The sequence below is a fragment of the Mandrillus leucophaeus genome, unplaced genomic scaffold (genome assembly GCF_000951045.1).
Source record: "Mandrillus leucophaeus isolate KB7577 unplaced genomic scaffold, Mleu.le_1.0 Scaffold77, whole genome shotgun sequence".
NCBI lineage: Eukaryota > Metazoa > Chordata > Mammalia > Primates > Cercopithecidae > Mandrillus > Mandrillus leucophaeus.
Window position 1 is genome coordinate 3027890 of NW_012108363.1, and position 11279 is coordinate 3039168.

Below are 11279 nucleotides of genomic sequence, written 5' to 3' on the forward strand. Positions count from 1 at the left end.
GAAACAGAACCCTTAACCCCTCCACTAAGGCATGATCTGGAAGTTCACACATCACCTCTGTTCATATAATATAGGCAAGAACTTAGTCACCTGACCACACTCAGCTGCCAAGAAGGCCATATCTAGCTGCAAAGCAGGCCAAAATTTGAGAAATTCACTTAAAGAAGTGATAGACAAGAGTCAAGATAGTGATTAGTTCTACTAAAAGCACCTAAATTTGTGTTATTTTTTTAAATGGTGTTTACCCCAGTCCAGTGCATCAAGGTGCAAGCCAAGGTCCAGAACAATGGGTTTTATGCTTTTCCCTTTTGGACAGGTCTTGCTCGGGCCAAGTCCATTCCCAGCCAGACATACTCTTCAGAAGTTGTGACCCTCTGGTACCGGCCCCCCGATGCTTTGCTGGGAGCCACTGAATATTCCTCTGAGCTGGACATATGGTAAGAGTGGTACCAAGAAAATGGAGAAAGTGTGAGTCATCCTACTCACGAGGGTTGCTTTATCATCCACATTATATTTTAACAATAATTCTAATAATGGCAATCACTAATATACATATATATTTTTGAGATGGAGTCTCACTCTGTTGCCCAGGCTGGAATGCAGTGACGTGATCTCGGCTCACTGTAACCTCCACCTCCCGGATTCAAATGATTCTCCTGCCTCAGCCTCCTGAGTAGCTCTACTAAAAAAAATACTAATATTTATATACAGAAACATAAAGTACTTTCAAAGATACATCTCATTTGATTCTTGCAATTATTCTACAACCTTTTACTGTTGAACTGAGACTCACAGTGTTCTTGCCAAGGCATCTTCTGAATCGAACACTCTTTCTTTTTATTTTATTTTACTTTTTGAGGTTGGGGTCTCACTAGATTGTCCAGGCTGGTCTTGAGCTCCCATGCTGAAGCAGTCCTCCCACTTCAGCCTCTTGAGTAGCTGGGACTATAGGGTTACACCACTGCACCCTGGCAATCTCATGCTCTTTCTTTCATGCCTTTCCTCCTAGCTCCTCTCTTTAATCCTTTGCCTTGTCTCCTCCTTGACACCTTATCCTCAGAGAAACAAACATACATCCCCAAACCACAGACACACAGATGTGCACACACGTGCATGTGCATGCACACACATCTGCATGAACATACTCACACAAGTTCAAACATAGTTCAGAGCCTGGTTTAGGGGGAAAAAAAAAAAAAAGACCAAGCTTCAAGACACTCGATTTTCATGCCAGTTCGATTTCTAATCAATTAACTCTGGATTCTGTTATTTTGAAAAAGTCATGTATCCTCTCTGTGTCTATGTTTCTCCATTTTAAAAAATGAAGGTAATAAACTCTCCCCATTGTAGTTAAATGGAACTATAGTGCAAGTATAAGAACCAAATAGGTAACTGGGCGTGCCGGCTCATGCCTGTAATCACAGCACTTTGGGAGACCAAGGCTGGAGGATCGATCGCTTCCCAGCCCAGTTGTTTAAGACCAGCCTGGATAGCACAGTGAGATGCCGTCTCTACATTTTTATTTTAAATTAGTCAGGTGTGATGGCTAATTAAACACTTCAGGAGGGCTGAAGTAGGCGGATCTCCTGAGCCTGAGAAATTGAGGCTGCAGTGAGTCTTGATGGTACCCCTGCAATCCAGCCTGGGTTACAGAGTGAGACCCCATCCGAAAGAAAGAAAGAGAGAAAGAGAGAGAGAGAGAGAGGGAGAGAGGGAAAGAGGAGAGGGAGAGGGGGAGAGGGGGAGAAGGGAAGAGGGGGAGAAGGGGAGACGGGGAGAGGGAGAGAGGGAGAGAGGGAGAGAAGGAGAGAAGAAATTTTACAACCTATCTTCTGTAAAGCCTAGTACTTAAAGGCTTCCTCTGCAAATAAGAACTTGGGTTCCACAATCCTTCATCTTAATCCAGCCATTACTTTCTGTTGATCCCAGGTATTTAGACAAACTCAACCATTAACCAGAAAATGTTTAAATTTACCTACAGCCTAGAAGCCCCCACTCTGAGTTGTCCCACCTTTCTGGACCAAACCAGTGTATTTTTTAAATGTATTTGATTGATGTCTCATGCCTGCCTAAAATGTATAAAACCAATAGGCACCTGGGCCACCTTGGGCGTATGTTCTCAGGACCTCCTGAGGGCTGTGTCACAGGCCATGGTCACTCAAATTTGGCTCAGAATATATCTCTTCAAATATTTTACAGAATTTGGCTATTTTTCATTGGCAAAATGAAGGCATACAGTTACTAAACAGTAGAGCCAAGGTTAATACTCAGGCTGGCTCCAGAGCAGTGGTTCTCAACTGGAGGGGCAGGGGGAGGGGAGGAGGAGGCTTAACCTTCCTAGGAATATTTGCAGTGTCTGAAAATATTTTTGATTGCCATGAGTTGGCTGTCATTTCAAGGTGTCATGAGTTGGGGGACATCTAGTGGGTTGAGGCCAGAGATGCTGATAAATGTCTTACAATGCACAGGTCAGTACTCCCCAATAGCAAAGAACTTTCAGTCCCAAAACGTTAATAGCGCTAAGGTGAAGAAACTCTACTCCAAAGCCTGGTCCTTGCTATTGTGTCCAAGACTTGTGCCCAGAGAAAAGGGCAGGTGACCAGTGATCACCTCCCTTCCCTGTGTAGCAGCTGTGTTACTTCCTGGCCGGTTACCTCAGCAGCAACAACTACAGGGTTGATATTATTTCACTTGCCTGAAGGCTGAATTTGACCTCTTAAAAGTCCTGTGAGAGCTCAGGTTTCCTAGCAAAAGCTATGAAATCTCTAGAAATAATAATTAAACATGTGACATTGGAGCAGAAATAGCATATCACCAATAGAATAAAAATGAGATTCTAGAAAGATATCTGTGTACATGCTGTAATTTAGGACCAGGTAAAAATATCCTTTCAAAGCAGAGGAAGAAATCAAAAAGCAGGAGAGCGGAGTGTACGAGAACTCTCTGTACTGTCTATGCAACGCTTCTATAAATCTAAAACGATCCTAATTCCAACATTTTATTTTTTTTAAAAAGTAGAGGAAAAACTAGTACCTAAAGAGGAAAACATTAACATCAGATCTGTCTTATATCATACACAAAAATATACTTCAGATGGATGACGGACCTAAATGCAAATGAACAATGTGATAGCAACAAAAACTATAGATGTTTCAAAAGTAAATATAAAAATAAATATTTACAATCTTCACTTGAGGAAGTCCTATGAGACACAAAAACAACTGCAAAAAAGACTGACAGGTTTGAGACTCTCTGTGTGGCAATACAATTGCACACTGGAGCAGCAAAGAGGATCAGTTTAGTAAAGAAGTAACCCGAGTTGTTTTTGCAGCTTTCTTCTGGGAGATAATCCAGAGCCAAAACTGAATCTCGGGTTACAGAAGTCAAAGGGAAAGGCCCTTGTGGGGAACACCCATTTGGCATCCCTCTCTAATTAGCTTCAGATTTAACAGGGAAATTTTTCTTCTTTCTCTCTGTTCCTGGTGTCCCCGGTTAAAGGAAGTCTCTGGCAAGCTGATAGATGTTATTGGTACATGGGTGTGACCTTAAGCCTAATTCTTGGTTTGGTTAGAACAACTGGCTCTTTTCTTATTATTTTAATGTCTGAACTGATATGGGTGACATTTCCTCCAGCAGTGGGGGCAGCTGATAATGACGATTGTAGGCCAGATGACTACTGAATGCTACACACCAAGATTACCCCAAAATGGCGGCACCGCATGACTCCCTCCAGTACCCCAAGAGACAAACCTAGAGAAAATATTCAGCTCCACATCCAAAACTCTGAAATTAACTTCCCCTGAGATGTGCAGAGTTTTATGCTCAAACTTCCAAAAAATATTAAAAATTCAAGATAGTCATTTTTTTCAACATGAACTTGCACACTCTTTTTTTTGTATATATACACCATGATTCAGCAATGAATTTGTGCTCTTATCTCCAACAAGGAATGTATCTAAATAGTCATATCCTTAAGGATATAAGTTTTTAGCACAGTCAGGAACCTAGGAAAGAACTATACAAAGAGGTAGACAGCCCTCAGCCACCCCTTTGATGGTGTATCCACGCATTTGCATTGTCCTATTATCTTTTCTTAGAGAATCAAAGGATCTTTCCAAGATCTTGGAGAAAGAGTAACAAATAGTACGTAAGATATTATATCAGAGTCAGTCTGGAATGGGAAAAATCAGATGCGAGTCCCTATTGGAAAGTGGAGCCTTAAATAGATCACTTGATCTCTTTGAGTTTCAATTTTCTCAGCAGTAAAATGGATTTAATTCATTCATTTAACAAATATTTAATAAGTTCCCATTATGTGCTAATTATACTGTTTCTACCAACCTTACAAATTTTATGAAAGAATTACATGAAATGACAAAAATGCTTTACAAAGTGTAAGTCATAAAAATAATTTGTAAGTTATTGTTGAAAATAGAAGATTTTCTCTTGTTACTAAATAAGACTGAAGCCCAAAACAAAATAAGAAACGTTTGCCAGATTGTAGAACAATCGGAAGGAGGAATCCCCACTGCAATTCAAAAATTGCCCAAAAGCTGGCTTTAAGGGACCACATCCAAGACTAAAGATTGCTGACAGCCAGAGAAAACAAATATTTACTACAGGTTGAGCCTAACGGCCTCCACTGAGAACCTAAAACTACACCCAACTGAAGCAGTGCATGTGTCTGATTCCCGCAGGGCCTTTGGAGAAAGTGGGACTCTAGGAATTCAGACATGAGAAGAGGGCGCAGGAATGCATCACCAGGGGCCATCCAGTCAGCTCCTCATCCCATCCCAGGCCTGGCCTCACGGAATCCTGAAGATGAAACACCACCCACTCCACAAGCTAACAGTCCAACAACTCCAAACATCCTGCATGACCCCCAGAGTCCACCAGAGTCCACTTTCTCTCTCTCAAAGAGCTTCTTGTACTGCTGCTTATCTGTTCCAAGGAGTACCATGCATAAGGACAGCAGTATGATTTTAAAAACAATAACAAAAACAAATAAAGATAAGCCAAAAGTTATGTCCAAAAGCCCATTATTAATAACGGGGATAAAATGTCAGCAGAGCGCTATACTCAGAAGGGTTTGGGGCAAAATCAGAGCAGAACCGGGGCACACAAATGAAATAAAGGACACTGCACTTTGGGAGGCCGAAGCGGGAAGATCACCTGAGGTTGGGAGTTCGAGACCAGCCTGGCCAATATGGCAAGACAGGGTTTACCCTGTCTCTACTAAAAATACAAAAATTAGCCAGCGTCATGGCGCGCTTCTGTAATCCCAGCTACTCTCGAGGCTGAGGAACAAGAATCGCTTGGACCCAGGAGGTGGAGGTTGCAGTGAGCCGAGATCGTACCACTGCACTCCAGCCTGGGTGACAGAGCCAGACTCCATCTCAAAAAAAAAAGGAAGAAAGAAAGGACACTGAATATAAAGGTCTCAAATGACAAAAAAAATACAGTAATACAATAATTAAGGCCATCAAGGCATCAAGAAAGAAAAGTGACACTGTTTGCCAATTAGTATACAAGTCAGGTTCAGTATGTAACAGATTCTTTAAAAAAGTTAGAAAAATTTTAAAAAATTCTTAATATACAAGACAAAATTGAGATTGAGAATAGGAACACAATAAACAAAAAGTAATGGCCATAATCCTCCAGCCCTGAAACCTCCTAAGAGCACCATATTTACTGTGCAATATTTTCATGCTGTTGTCACTGCAAGAAAGTTTATGACTTCCTAAATAGAGACCACAGTCTACAACTCCAGGGTTTAAAGCATATTATTTTATCATCCATAGAGATTCTAAACCACTTCCTGACCCCACTCTATCCCACCCCACCCTGAAAATAACAAAAGGTTAAAAATATGTCCCCTTTGGAAATGAAGCCGCATCTTTACTAAAGCACTGGAAATATCTCCAAGTCACTGACATTTTTATATTTCTAGACCATGACAAAAGTCTCTCACCTACTTTAATTCTAATGCCATTTCAATATGCCTTAAACATCCTGATTATATCTTTAATGTGCCATTTACTCTGCAATCATCCACTGTGCAAAAGCCTGCTGCCTCTCAAACAGAAGGTAAGTACATAATAAATCAGCTTGCAATGATTATTTTTTCCCAGCTCATACTCACAGCGAGCTCCTAAAATTTCATTTTATTTTATCATTTCCAATTCAGCCTCCGTTCTCCCCCTCCTCGTTGTGCTACTGTCTCCTGTCCATCCTGCCCACCCCTTTGGCATGGCTTCCGGCCCAGGGTTTACCACTCCAATCGGCCCTGCTGCTGCCATCCAGGGAAGGAAGAGCGGTCAAGCGTCTTGGAGAAAGACTCTTATTTGCTGGGGTAGAGGAAGGCAGCTAAGACCTATTTGCATATGCTTTTATTCCATTTCCACACCCTGCACGCTAACCCTCTCTGGAAAGTCCCTTCTAGATCCCTCCTCGGCACAGCGAGGGAGGAAGAGGCTGGGCCGGAATGGAAGGTTCCAGCCTGGCAGGGTCAGCTTCTCTCCGGGGGGCTGAGGGGAAAGCCTCCACCTCCCTCCTCATGCGTGCAGGGTACAGACCCCCAGGTCGGGACCCTCTTGCAGCACGTGTCGGGAGCAGGCTGCTGCTTTGGCCTGCGGCGCTCTAGAGCGTTCTGTGCAGGATGCGCCTGCTCCCCTGCAGCCTCCCCCGAGGAAGTTCTGGTCAGGCGCTGGGTCCCCAGGCTTCCTGTCTGTACTCTCCGCAGCCCCGCGGGGAAATCCCGAGAGCTTTGTCGGCTGCCCAATGAGCCTGTTGGCTTTTCAAGTGCGCGCGGGCTGAGTTTCAGCCAAAACCTCAATTTAAACGTTAACCAAAAATAAATAAATAACATGTGTGCAGGCATTTAAAAAGAGAGACTCTGCCTTTGGGGTGAAAATCAGGGAGAAAACTCCCTTGTTTCATTGCTGCAGATACACGAGACCTGGATTTGCTCACCCTTTGAACAAAGGGATTATTTGAACTGTAAACTGACTGCTTGAAGTGAGCACCGACCTGGCAGGCGGAACACTGAGAAATCTTCCCGAGCACCTGTCTCTGGAAATGTGAACATTCAAGGCAGTCCTGTGTGTCAGCTAAAGGGAACAGTCATAGCTAAATTTTAATGGGCACCTACTAGGCACCAGGCACTCTGCTAAAAGTATCACGTGCATCATTCCCCTAATCCCACAGCAATCATAGCAGGTAGCCCGAATTATTATCTCCATTTTATGATTCCCATTTTACTGATGGGGGAATTTTATCTTTGGTGAGGTTAGGGGGACTTGCCTAAGGTCATACAATTAGTAAGTGTTTCCATGGGTGCCCTTAGCTGTTCCTTTTCCCAAACTGGAAAGAACTCACAAGGCCTTTGGAATGTGCAACTGCAAATTCAAATTCGCAGTCAAGAAAAATATAGCTTCCTTTCCTTGGTCATATGCTCATGGACGGGAAAAGATCAGCTCAAAGGATTTTGCTTCCAGGCAGATGTAGTCACTTTCCTGACCTCCCCTGAGGGTTTTTGTTGCTTATCTTGCTGAGTTCCCAAAGGGTTTGTTTGAACATCTACTATAGATAACGTTTTTAAAAGCAAATATTTATTGAGCACTTATTATACACCAGACACTGTTCATACAAACATGTTCTTATTTAATCCTCCTAAGAACCCTAAAAAGCAGATACTATTATTATTCTTAGATTAGAAATGAGGAAACCGAGGTTCCAAGAGAGTCAAAACTTGCCAGAGTTCGCATAGCTAGAAAATACCAGAGCCAGGATTTGAATTGAGGTTTCCTGTCCCCACATCTCTGAACCTGGTACACTGCATTACTCTGCCTCTCAAGGGGTCCACATCAAAACTCTTTTCTTGTGTGAGATTCCCTCCCATTAGAAGGGAGCTCCCTGGGAGTGTGGGGTGGACCCAGGCATCTGAGTGGGCTCTGAGCATACCTTCAGGCACTCCAGCATCTGCTGAAAAGGGGTGAATGGATTGAAGGGAGGAAGCATAAGGGTGACCAGAAGAGTTAAGGGCACTCTTCACACATCCCATGTTGTATTAAGGAGTAAGCAACCTGTTTGTGAAGTTTTTATAAAAGGTTAAGAGCTGCATAACGTTAGCGACAATTCTGTTTAAAGAAATCCAAAATTATTTGGATCCATTAACTGGGGCTAGACTTGAATGGAATAAACAGAAGGAACTCAGCCCTGGCTGGTTTCTGCTAATAAGTACATTATCCCGTTCCAGTCAATTAACTCGACTTCGGCATTCCTAAGGGCTCCTTTATGACACCTGGGGGTCATCAGTATCATTTTCCAGAAACAGGAAAGCGGATGCTTGGAGCCAGAATTTAAATAGCTATATGCTGCCAGCTGTAAGCACCTCGTCCGCTGCCTTTTGCCTCGGGAGGAATAAACTCTAAAATCTTGAGGCAGGTTTTCTGGGATGATATATGAATTCAGCCTCATCCTTCTATAACCAAAATACGTATCATTTTTGTTTCATTTTGTTGGGGGGGGGGAAGATGGAGAAGAGCTTAAGCATCATTTATAGAACTTATATTACATTATCTCATTTAATGCTTATAAGATGGGTATTCGTCTCCATTTCACAGACAAAAATCCAGCAGACAGACACTCAAAGAAATAAAATAAATTCCTAGAGTTAAAAGTCAGTGAAGAAGGCCTGGCACGGTGGCTCATGCCTGTAATCCCAGCACTTTAGGAGGCCGAGGCGGGCGGATCACCTGAGGTCAGGAGTTCGAGATCAGCCTGGCCAACATGGTGAAATCCCATCTCTATTAAAAAATAAAAAAATTAGCCGGGTGTGGTGGTGGGTGCCTGCAATCCCAGCTACTCGGGAGGCTGAGGCAGGAGAATCGCTTGAACCCAGGAGGGGGAGGCTGCAGTGAGCCGAGACCGCGTCACTGTACTCCAGCCTGGGTGACCAGAACGAGACTCCATCTCAAAAAAAAAAGATGCTGGAAAGAGAGGAATGTGGAAGGAGTGTGAATCTTTGTTGACAAGAGCACTGTCTTACCCGGTTTGGAGTCCCAATCCAACTAAATGTTATGCTACCTTTCTTATTTTTTAATAAGAATTTTTAATTAAGAATGCTACATTCTAAATTTCTCATAAATGCAAAAATTAACTGAATTACTGGGTTGGAGCTGTTGTCTACTCTCAGGAAGCAATCTTCACTGTTGTTATGAAGACTTTTTGAGGCCTGCATTGTTTTTACTTTAATTCCAAGCAGCATCACTCTTCCTTTTGAACACCTCACTCCCTCCCCGTCTCTACCATTGAATTAGATATTTCAAAATGCACCCATACAGGCTGTCCTCAATTCTGCACAGCACAGTACTACACCGTTTATATAAGGGACTTCAGCATCCATAAACTTTGGTATCCATGACAGGGTCCTGCAACAATCTCCCTTGGATACCAAAGGATTACTGTACTGGGTTAACTGAAACATGCATATATCAGAACCATGTCCTCAATTTGCATAATTCCGTGGTGATGTTGATATATGAGCTAAAGCTGATAAATCAACTCAATGTTATGATGTTATCTTGAGGAAGCATTAAATTAAACATTTATTCACTTTAATTTTGTGTTTTCCTTTTGAATTTTGGAGCCAATTTTTTTCATGAGCCCTGGAGAAGCACAGACACACAGTGTCTAGAGTCCCTTATGTTTTACCTGGTCGCATGTAGAAGGGATGCTTTTGCTCCGTGGTTTACGTTGCACATACAGGGGACTTGAGAATCTTGCTGTTGTTCACCTTAAATGTCACAGTGTGGGCTCAAAAGTACAAAAATATAGACTGGAAAGATGACCCTCAAGTATGCCCTGAGTACTGTGGGGAAGTCTCCACCTGAATTCTTTGGCCCTCAGACTCTTTGATCTGGTAGTAGGAAATTGTGACATATACAACTATAAAAAAAAAATACCCCCAAGTGTCACGACAACCTTTGTGTTTCCAGCCCACTTGGTAGCTGAGACGCTTGGGGTTCTTAAACCCAGGAAATTCCCCAAATAGACAGCCGCTGTTGGGTGTAAGGATTAGAGCCGGTACTTGATCAGCTGGGGTTCAGACTCGGGATGCCGCTCTCCCTTATCTCTGCAGGTTCAAGTGAACCTGCTGGACTTCCTCTATCCAAAGAAAACTCTCATGTAACCAAACGCCCTTTGGCCCATGAAGGTGCTGCATACCAAGCATAATAATCATTAGACACCCTCCTGGCTGCCACAGCCCACACTTTCTCCCTCCTTTCATCAGAGCACAAGCCTGTCTGGCAGAGATGCCTTACACAGTGTTTTTAAATTTTCATTTGTGTAGAACTTGTCTCTCTGATCAGTTTAAATACCTGTAAAGGCAACAAGAAATCGTCAAAAAGCTGGGCTTTAGACTCTTGCTGAGAAAAACTAACTTAACCTCTCTAAGCCATTCTTCTAATAAAATCAGAAACATATACCTGACAGGTTGCATTAAAGATTACATTTATTTTAAAAGCCAGTAAAGTGCCAAACATAATACATGATCCATAGCAGCCCCAGGAAATGACAGAGCAAAGAGATCACCTACTAAATATCTTTGTTGTATGTCTCATGTGGCCTTTTCCCAAACTGGACATCCAGAGCGCTGTCTAAAGCATTGCGTGAGGGAAAGGGATCACATTACACTGCCAATATCAATATGCAGAAAAACAATAATGATACCAGCTGTGTTTCTGCATCCTGAGAGTCTGCTCCTGAAACTGAAAATGTGTAAATGGGAAATCTCTGCATAGCTAGAGGTGGAAAAAAATGAACTGGGCCTATAAGAGAAGCACAGCATCCTCTCCTTCAGAAGTCCACAAGGGCTGGAGTACTGATGATGGCACACACGGGCACCATGAGTTGCTGTGCATACTAACGTTGCAGACTGCCATATCTGGAAGGTGAACAGAGGAAAGGCAGGCATGACTTACCAAAGGGAGCACATCCTTACCCAGCAAACTAAGGAAGTCACCGATAATGTTGGCAAGGATTTAGACAAAAAATGTTCATGAGTAAAGCTGTTTTAACATCAAAATATTAGCAGCAAATTTAATTGTCCCAAACTGGGAATTGGTTACATTATGGCACATCTACAAAATAAGCACATTTACTCTATTGTAAATGATGATGCTAAAGAATACTTAACTTTTTTAAACCTTCTAGCTGTTTTTTAAAAGGGAAAATAATGCTATAAAATGCTTGTTGTTGTCATCTAGTATCTGTGC

At 42.5% G+C, this 11279-nt stretch overlaps 1 long non-coding RNA gene across 1 annotated transcript in view; it reads right to left on the bottom strand.

The window, feature by feature from the left end:
• LOC105529508 overlaps nt 1-6710 on the bottom strand; it is a 21391-nt gene extending 14681 nt beyond the window's left edge. The window contains exon 1 of the long non-coding RNA XR_001004522.1: nt 6143-6710. This is a non-coding gene — a long non-coding RNA (uncharacterized LOC105529508). The remainder of the gene's footprint in view (nt 1-6142) is intronic.
• Nucleotides 6711-11279: the final 4569 nt, after the last annotated feature.